General features: G+C 32.2%; 1 pseudogene across 1 annotated transcript; it reads left to right on the forward strand.

Annotated features, from left to right (window-relative positions):
* The first annotated feature begins 2042 nt into the window (after window positions 1-2042).
* Window positions 2043-3408, forward strand: LOC148599155 (complement C1q-like protein 4; annotated as a pseudogene). Its single transcript, XR_015917847.1, has 2 exons — window positions 2043-2243; window positions 2889-3408. The product of XR_015917847.1 is annotated as a complement C1q-like protein 4 (transcript).
* The last annotated feature ends 5917 nt before the right edge of the window (window positions 3409-9325 follow it).

Here is a 9325-nt window from a genome sequence, read left to right on the forward strand (position 1 = left end):
GTTTTTAAATAGTTTGCCTTTTCTACACAAGATCCTTTTCTATTGTACAATCAAACTCTAAGATATATTCTCATTATTTTATTTCTATAGGCAAACAAACAGAAAACATTCATTTAAGAATTAATGTTATTTCAATTTCATATATAAATATTTTTTGTGAGCTCACGCATTGGAAAAAAAAACATTTCAATATTTTGGTACATGACTAACTCATGTGACTTAAAATCATTTGTAATCTAAAGATTCCAATTTTGACCATTACAAAACGTGCTTTATAATCATGTATTGACATAGATATTCAAATTACTGGAAGTTATCTAGTGAAGCTAGGTATCCAGACCACGTGTATTTTTGTTTATATTTTAATCAAATATCTAAATAGCATTTTCAACATTCAAACAGACAAAACTAGTTTAAAATAACTAAAGTTAGAATTGCATTAAGCCTAATATGAACTTCTTATGTTTATCGAGGTAAAATTCTAAAAATATTTCTCAAAGTTCTTTTGCAGTACATTATAACAAATGCAGTTGAATAATTAAATTGTTATGAGAAAAACAAATAATGATATTTTTGTCTTGGAATATTGACTCTGAATATCCCAAGATTCTGCTATATTTGTTCTATTATAATAACTTAAAACTAAAGATCCACCGAAATACCTTCTTCTGTTTCATACGCTAGACCTTAAAGTGTCTCTAGATATCAAAATATTATGCCAAACATAATTATTTCAAATTTAAAAAAAAATAAACTTTCCCTTTCTTAGTTCAATGGAATATGTACATTGATCCTTTATATGGAATGCCTAAGCCATATCCTAATTCGTCATTGAATTAAGTAAACATGAATTCGGCGGATCTTAGTGTAAGCTGTCCTATCAGATACTCTTTATGTTTGTGAAAAGTCATCTTAATGGATGACCAGCATATATTCAAAAGATGCAGCCCAAGTTACAAAATCCTCAATCTGTTATGTACCACTGTAATAATTAAATTAATTATATTAAATTCCGCAGATTTCATTGAGCTTTATCTTGCTTTAATAGGTTTTTCTAATTTATCCTGATCCTAAACATGCAATGGAAGGCCTAGCGATGTTAATGTTTTAGTGACATTGAATTCTAATCTTCATTCAATCAAGCTGAATATTAGTGGGTATAATTGACTTTATCTTGTCACCAAACCATGTTTGATAAATACTATAGGGAATAATCACATTTGAATTTCTAGTTGAAGTATTAGCGTCACGTGAGGACATTGAATGTAAATGAGCATGCGTACATTGATTGGATTGGTAATCTTATCAACTGGGGTGAACTGTCACGAATAGTGTGGACAAATGTCAAGATAATGATAGGGGTTCAGTAGTATTACTTGTAAAGTGATTTTCATTAATATAAAGAAATCTCATTTGAAAAAATCAAAGAACATTGTAAGTGATTTAAACAGTTTAACAAAAGTAATGAATTATTATCACTGAGGAACTGGTTGAACTTTACACAAATGTTACTACAATCTCTGTGAAACACAATGAAAAAAATATTGTTCATTATAATTTTGCAGATAGACTTTTGAAACAATTACAGCGTTTGTTTTACTATATTTTATTCTATATATAGTTTTATACATGATACAATAAATATGTTTGTATTCATTTGATCTGTGTTGCCTGTGTTCAGGACTTGTTAAATGATACTCAATTATTACTGTTCGAAATTGTGTAATAATAAATAAATCATATTTAAACAATTAAAGGGCAAGTACAGTGTTTACAATTTAGCTTTTATTTTCATCAAACATAAGCCTAGCAGTTATTCCTCCTTTTTGTTTTTTTATAACATTAATTCCAATCCGACTCGCATGTTTTAAGGGGTTTGTTTACAATAAACACCATGCTTAGAAATTAAATGCATCAAAAATCATCAATATATCAAAGAGGAAAACAAGAATATTTACAGTTATATCTTACAATAGTCAATAGTAACATGTACTTTTTTGTAATTTTCTTATCTTTAAGAAAAATGTTGTCAGATAGTTTATCATCATTGTTTGTAGGATTGCAGATCTGATAAGACTATACAGAGGTTATTCCATTAACGGCAATGAGAACGCTATTGGTTTTTGTTTTGGTTTTCCTTGTGGAGACGTGTTGCTCCAATATTGAACAGCAGCAGATTGAATTGCTGATCGGAAAAGTTGCGAAACTTGAAAGAGAATGTGTTCGTAAATCTGACATGAAAGGTAAAGTTTATCTGTATTTACATGTATGACTTCGTTTCCATACCTTTATTACATTTGTCGTTACGTACGTGTTTAAATATAGTCACGGATTTTCCAAAATTCAATCGATGTGATTTTATTTTGGTCTTAAGGATACAAAATAACAAACTGTCGAACGGAAAACAAGATCACCCTCCTTGTATACGGGAAACTCATATGTGTTAAGCGGTAAACAAATCAAAGTCAAGGGATGTGTAGAATACAAATTAAAAAAAAGAAGGCAGCAAAAACATTGATGAACTGGTTACATTGGCATAGTTTTCCTTTCTATTATAATTTGAAACAAATAACAAACAAAGAACCATTTTGTGCAACAAATGATGAAAATGATGGTATTATTACAGACGTAAGAATTGTTAGTAAGGGAAATACACTAGTGAACAACCCTATGATGTTCACTAGCATATAATTTAGAAATTTAAAAGAAAATGGAGTTCGAGCAACAAACTATTTGCCTGTAAGACTACATAGGTAAAATATGAAAATGACGCGTTTGCAGAAGTCTTACTATTCAAACATATACTGAATTTATATACTTAAATTGAGATATTTCAAAACAACTACATTTATACAAGGATGAATGGTATATTCATTGTTTTCTTACAGAATCAATTACAGAGAAACGACTACTTGTCACTGATCATACATGTACATGTTCCAATACTAATACCATAGCTTTCTCGGCTTATCTTACTCACATCGGAAGTGGTCCACAAATCGGAACATTGCGTGAAATAATATTCGACCATACTGAGACAAACCTCGGCAACGCATATGACAAGTTTACTGGAACATTTAAAGCTCCGAAGGTTGGAACATATGCCTTTTCATGGACAGTATTTGTCACTCGGTGAAATAGCGACCGAACTGATAATAAATGGTCAAATTCACGGAAACTCCCACGTGGATAGTGAAGTTACAAATGATGATGATATGGCCACTGCATTTGTCATTAAGCAGCTCGATAAAGATGACGTTGTATTTATTCGTTCAAGTGGCAATGGTGTACCACAGGGTACTCTCATAAACAACAGAGTTAGATAGACATTCTCAGGATGGCTTATTTCATCTACGTAAAGATTTATTGTACAAATGAATTAATACAATAAAGTGATTGTTTATTTAACTGCTCATAACACTGGTGTACAATAGGAAATGACACTTTCTTTTTACCGTTTAAAACTGGAGAAATAATTATTAAAGATCCAAAAACAAAACAAATATAGTAGGACAAGTTCCTTAATTAAGTTAATTGAATTACTAGCGGAAAAATAAAAATGTGGTATCTCTCTGTTAAACAAATCAGTGTCTCATTGATAAAAAAAAAGTGATGAAAAAATATATATTTTACAATAATTTAGTAAAGGAAAAAAGTTAGTCATACTACTTGGCAACGTTCAAGCATTTATTGATTGTTCAAGAGTTGTTATATTTTCCTCCTTTAATTATATTTATATGGGTGTCATTATATTTTACAGAATTTCAAAGACACTTTTTACAAGCAACTCGCTCGGGTACACCTGATCCATGCTCCAAGTTTTTAGTGGAGTCCGAGTTGCTCATTTACTTTTGTTAATTTGTATGTATGATTTTAGTTACTTTATGTTCTTTGTTGTGTGTGTCCGTTTTCCGTGTCTGGTCTTTGTCCCTGGATTATATTCTTTTGATATCCGCTATTCCCTTTGTTCCCATGATTACTCTTTGTACTGAATGAGTAATTTGCAAAGAGCACTCTGAATTCATCCAAAGTGTTGGGGTTAATTTGATTGAGGAGTCACTCGAAACGTTTTATTATATATTATGAATACATAATCATTTACATAAAATATTCTGTCTAATATTGCATTTTTTAAGTTTTAAAATGAAATGGCACACAAAATGTTTAAGGAAAAACATACATGTGTGTGATATTTTATCATTTGCAAGACTAATCAAGGGAACCAAAATTTAAGTGCAAATCACACGAATGCAATCTTGGGACCAATACAGAACAAGGAACATATACACAAAAAATAAAGAACATACAAATAAAACATATAAAGAAACAAAAGTAATTCAACAACTCGGCCCCTCCCAAAACCTGGGAGCGTGGACCAGATGTATCGGTAGGGTAAGCATCCTCTGCTTTCCTATAAACATCTGCCGAGTTGCATGCTATGTCAACGAGGCCTATGAACTTTCCGTACTTACCGTACTCTACCCCCTTTTGTACAAGTTAGTTTGCCATAGTTAGTACCTCGATAAACCAATTTTCTCAAACAAAAAGAATTGATTTAGTTGAAGAACTGCACTAAAGGTTATTGATGGAAGAACAAGGTATAGAGAGGTCAAAACTAATGAGCGTGAATGTTTGGACAAACCATACTAATTGGTCAGGATTCAATTTAATTATGTTTAAGGTTCGGTGAATGTTGCCCTAGGGGAGTTAGATTATTGCATTTCCATATGCAAGATCGCGGTCGAATTGAATGTATGGCCTTTACAATCGTATAATTGTTCAACCTTTGTAGCGTGCGTAGCGTGCATAGTTCGTACTCTGATTATTATTATGAATAGGCCATTATAACATTTGTTTCAGCTCCACTGTCTACAAACCAAATCAAATACAAAGTGAACAAATCAAACGAAAATAAGTAAAACAAATCACGTGAAAAAAATAGATAAATAAAACATTGTGCAAATTAAAGCCATATTGCTTTCAGATACACCACATGAAGTTCCAATGATGTTTTTATTATTTTGATACTTCATGACACCATACTTGTCAGATACAGTCAACATTGCATGGAGTAATATAAGGTTAATGATGTAATAATGTTATCTTATAACGCATCAGTGATTTACGTAGTTTGATGATAAGCATAAAACTACCCCTATATGGTTATTGTACAGAGAATGGTACAATATAAAAATCAGCATACGCCAGAAGTAAATGTCCATATTGCGTGTGCAAATTTCATTAAAAGAGATCTTACGTGTCATAACATTGGGACTTGCTTTTTAAGATGTACAGTAAAGATTAAATGATTGTATTCAACTTACTGGTTGTATCAAACGCACAAACTTTCATTTCATGTAGAATAGTAGGATAGCAAAGTATTCATTATGAAACAACAATCCAAATAGTTGCATATTATGATGCAAATACAAATGTGGAGGCCGTCTAGCCACCAAATTAATTAAAGTAGAATATATCGGCATACTTTTGTCGTTGATATATATTTTATTCCAAAACAAGAGAGCGAAATATAGATTTGTTTGAAACCCCTGAAAAGACAGACAGACACGAAATAAGTAAATATAATTACACAATAAATTAAATGATTGTTTTCTGCAATGTTTTTGAGTACATCCATTACATTTGAAGATACTAATAGACAAAAACTCTGAATATGTCAAATACCGAACAAATTGTCTATTATACCATCTCCTACATTCGAATCCAAAAAGTTAGATAAAATGATGTGAATACAAGATGTGGACGATTTTGTGTTTGTTAACTTGGAAGATGTTTACTGAAAAATCCTATAGAACCCAATGGTTGTGGATGTAGATGTTCTTCTTCTACCAATACAGTCGCATTTAAATTCGATTTGACACCACGTGACAACCTTATCGGTGTAGCTTACAAAGTCACATTTCCTTGGACAAATGTGATAGCAAACGTGAAATTTAAGGCTCAATCGGAGGCATTACTGTTTGGAATATTTTATAAAATAATATATAATAGCTGTACCATGACAACTAATTTGTTCAACGTTTCATAGTTTCCTATCCTCTTCCACCTACCCCTGACTAGACATTTTAATAGCCACTCGGTGGCTGTTCATAACGAAAAGGACGTTTACTCTACAATTGCACCAGGTCAAGGCTCCTTGTTTTTTTGTGGAATCAGAGTTGATCATTCAATTTTGTTATTTTGCATGTAATATTTGGGTTGATTTATGTTGTTGTTGAATGTTTTCCATGTCTGGTCTTTGACCTGGATTACATTCTTTGGATTTCCGCTAGAACTTGGTTGCCTTGTATGTTAGAGATAATACCTCATAGATCCTTCAATCTCAGTTTCCGCTATATAGATGACGTATTATCTTTAAACAATCCTAATTTCGGGGATTTAATACATCGCATCTACACAAAAGAACTTGAGATAAAGAATACTACAGACACTGTGAAGTCAGCCTCATATCTTGACCTACACTTAGAAATCGATTGTAAAGAAAAACTATTGACCAAACTTTACGACAAACGTGATGACTTTTCATTCAGAATTGTCAACTTTCCTTTCATCTGTGGCAACATCCCTTCGGCTCCTGCGTATGGAGTGTTCATATCACAACGCATACGTTATGCCAGAGCTTGCCGAAACTACGCAGACTTTTTGTATCGCGATAGAACTCTAACAAATAGGCTTCTGTAACAGGATTATTTTTCTACAAAATTGAAGTCATCACTACAGACGTTTTATGGTCGTTATCATGAACTCGTGGATCGTTATGGTGTATCCAGCAGCACCATGAAAACTGATTTATTCAACGGGTCATAGTTTTCCTTCCCTCGTTTGTCTACCCCGGACTTGACTTTTTATGAGCAACTCGGCGGGTGTTTCTAGAAAAGCAAAGGGCGATTGCCCTACCGGTCCATGCTCCCAGTTTTTAGTGGAGTCCGAGTTGCTCATTTACTTTTGTTACTTTGTATGTATGATTTTAGTTACTTTATGTTCATTGTTGTGTATGTCTGTTTTCCATGTCTGGTCTTTGTCCCTGGATTACATTCTTTTGAAATCCGCTATAACCTTGGTTTCCTTGATTACTCTATGATATTTTTTAACGGAAAATAAAATTGAAGGATTGGGTTAGTCACTTCTCTTCCATCTAAATCATCTGATACTCTATTAATTTAATCTATTTATAATTTTAAACCAACGATATTGCTGACCATATCAAATATACATGCATGACTTTTGGTTTCTTAAATTTTACATAATTTATACAGGACTGGGTGAAACACACAACACTTACATATAATCCCATTTATAAAAAAAAATTAATATAAATGCTTGGCTACATTTGGCATGATTCCGTTCTTGTTTGACATTTGTTAATCCAAGTGATAGCTACTTTAATGTTTCACACTGTAAACCTACATATTTATGGGATATAAAGCCATGTCATCAGACTTTATTACCTGAATAATGTTCTTTGAAAGACAGCAATCGCAAACCTCCGGTTTCAGTTACATTAGAAGGACAATTTCCTTTAATGGAAAATAAAACTAGAGACAAGGATTATAATAAGGAAATTCCATTGTCTCAATTTTTCCAGACACGCACTTGTAATAAGGAAATGCTCCAAGTCGGCAGTAAATTGTCATTAGCTTTCTAAATTATTACAGTTTCGTCCACATGAAAGAGAACATTTGATATAAACGCTTAAGGGAGTCTCCCCAATTTATTCGCTTGTCAACATACTCAATTACATTGGTATTCCGGCAAAATTATATTAGAACATAAAGACTTGGTAAAAATGCTAGAATATTTCACTGATTGTCTTTGTAGGATTTCGATGAGAGTTCAATCTCAGGGCAATTGACTCGGGGCAGTGACGGTATAACTTCATCTGTCGAAAGATTTTGTCATTAATAGGCTTCCAATGTGTTTTGTAAACACTTTTTATGACTTTGATTATCAGACACTTGCTATACTGCAATATCGTTTTACCTAACCAACTTCTAGTCTTTTCTTTTATTTTGACTGAATTATTTTAGTTGATATTTGTCCATCATTTCTGTATGTTATGTTTGTCTTCCTAATTATGAATATTGTTTGATCCATGGTTGGTCTTCCGTTTCAAATTGGTCATCAACGTAACGCTTTATTGTGATTATTCTTGTCATATACCTATTCAGAGTATAATGATGATTAACAATATGCAAACCGATATACTGTTTTTTTTTTTTTTTTGTAATAGAACACAACATTGTTCGGTTAACAATTAGAACAGTTATATTAAATTGATGCATTTATAATCGACATAATGTCCATAGCAAGGAAATTTCTATGCCGATTAATGGTAATCCGACTATACAATTCTATGTAAATTCTGATTTATTTGAAATTTATTTCTGCATCCTGGCTTTAATGGATTTTTGTTTGTAATTGATTTCAACCTTTCAACTCATAGACGTGAAAAGAAAGCAAAGTACGGTGCTACATGATGCTTTTATATTTTATTCTGTCCTAAAATTAGTTTCTCTGGCCCTTTTTTTATACTTGTCCAGATTGTAGATCAGAAATGTAATCAAACGAAATTTATAACTGAAAAAAGAAGAAAGTTAAATATTGTTTTACTCTAATGTACATCTGGTCCATGCTCCAAGGTTTTATTGGAGTTCGGGTTGTTTATTTACATTTTACGTGTAATTTTCTTAGTGCATGTTCTTCGTTGTGCGTGTGTGTTTCCTGATTTAACTGTTTTATAGATTTCCCCTCGCCGGTCGGCAATTTTAGTTATAATCATAAAATTAAGGTTACGTTATTAAGGTGTCCGATAACAGTGCCCTTAATCTAAGTCTGGTCTTTGTCCCCGAATTCCATTCTTTTGATTAATGATATTACCTTGGTTTCCTTGATTACTCCTGACTACTCCGGTCATCTGTAATAACGCTGTTGACTATAGATTTGTCAATTGTACTCATGTGTGTACAATACAAAATTACATCGTAACAGTTTTAGCCACTATAGCAGCGGGAATGTCCATATTAATTGATGACACCCACTATTTTATCTTAAATCTCTTGTTTCGAGTAAAGAACATAGTATTGTCATTTCCCCATGTATGCTCGATTTCCTGTCAATGTAGCATTCAAGCATACCGATCACAATTTTATTTCCAACGAGTTATTTTGTAAACCTTAATTGTGCTTATTGGTACAAAATTACTTAAGATGAATATAATCAAGGAACGAAAATAATACACCAATTTCATTTTGTACTGTTGAATAGATAACTTGTATGACGAGTTAGCATGAAGTAAAAACAAGTT

This window comes from Perna viridis, chromosome 13, assembly GCF_037379345.1.
Source record: "Perna viridis isolate PV_CMFRI_1.1 ecotype Kerala chromosome 13, ASM3737934v1, whole genome shotgun sequence".
Taxonomy (NCBI): domain Eukaryota; kingdom Metazoa; phylum Mollusca; class Bivalvia; order Mytilida; family Mytilidae; genus Perna; species Perna viridis.